This window comes from Solanum lycopersicum, chromosome 10, assembly GCF_036512215.1.
Source record: "Solanum lycopersicum chromosome 10, SLM_r2.1".
Lineage (NCBI taxonomy): Eukaryota > Viridiplantae > Streptophyta > Magnoliopsida > Solanales > Solanaceae > Solanum > Solanum lycopersicum.
Genome location: NC_090809.1, coordinates 43,038,153 through 43,039,483, shown reverse-complemented (window position 1 = coordinate 43,039,483; position 1,331 = coordinate 43,038,153).

The following is a 1,331-nucleotide window of genomic DNA, read 5'->3' as shown; positions in this document are numbered from 1 at the left end:
TCTATCTGATATGATGGATAGTGGAACCCCATGCAATCGCACCACTTCCGAGATGTAAAGTTTGGCTAACTTTTCTGCATTGTAAGTCACCTTGACCGGAATGAAATGAGCAGATTTAGTTAACCTATCATCAATCACCCAAATGGAGTCATACTTACCCATTGTCTTCGGAAGACCAACCACAAAATCCATTGCAATTCTTTCCCACTTCCATTCCGGAATGGGCATTCTCTGAAGTGTTCCTCTGGGCCTTTGGTGTTCATACTTTACTTGTTGACAGTTTGGACATTTGGCAATAAAATCCACAATGTCACGCTTCATTCTACTCCACCAAAAGTGTTGCTTTAGGTCACGATACATCTTGGTTGCGCCCGGATGTATAGAATACCTTGAACTATGAGCCTCTGTCAGAATAGTGTTGATCAAACTATCGACGCGGGGTACACATACCCTTCCCTTGATTCTCAAAACACCTTCCTCATCAATTTGTGCTTCCTTAGCCTCTCCTCGCAATACCTTATCTTGGATTCTGCGTAGTTTCTCATCATCGAACTGTCTTCCCTTAATTTTGTCAAGAAAGGAAGATCTTGCCTCCACCGAAGCCAACAATCCTCCATTCTCATTTACTTCTAATCTCATCAAGTCATTAGCTAGAGTTTGAACCTCTCTAGCCAATGGGCGTCTAGAAGCTTGCAAGTGAGCTAGACTTCCCATGCTTCCCGCCTTCCTACTTAAAACATCAGCTACAACATTCGCCTTCCCCGGATGATACAAGATAGTGATATCGTAGTCCTTTAGTAACTCCATCCATCTCCTTTGTCTGAAGTTCAAATCTTTCTGAGTAAAGACATACTGTAGGCTACGATGATCCATATAGATCTCACACTTAACCCCATATAAATAGTGTCTCCATTGTTTTAATGCAAACACTACCGCAACCAATTCCAAATCATGAGTGGGATAGTTACGTTCATGCACTTTTAATTGTCTTGAAGCATAAGCAATCACACTCTTCTCTTGCATTAGTACTGCACCCAAACCAGAATAGGATGCATCACAATAAACAATGAACTTCTTACCCTCTACTGGCAAGGTAAGGATAGGTGCGGTAGTCAACAAAGTCTTGAGCTTCTGAAAGCCTTCCTCACATTCATCCGACCATACAAATGGGACATTCTACTTAGTCAAGTTCGTCAATTGGGAAGCAATAGAAGAGAATCCCTTGACAAATCGACGGTAGTAGCTAGCTAACCCAACAAAGCTCCTTATTTCTGACACATTAGTGGGTCTTACCCAATTCTTCACTGTCTCAATCTTAGAAGGATCCACCA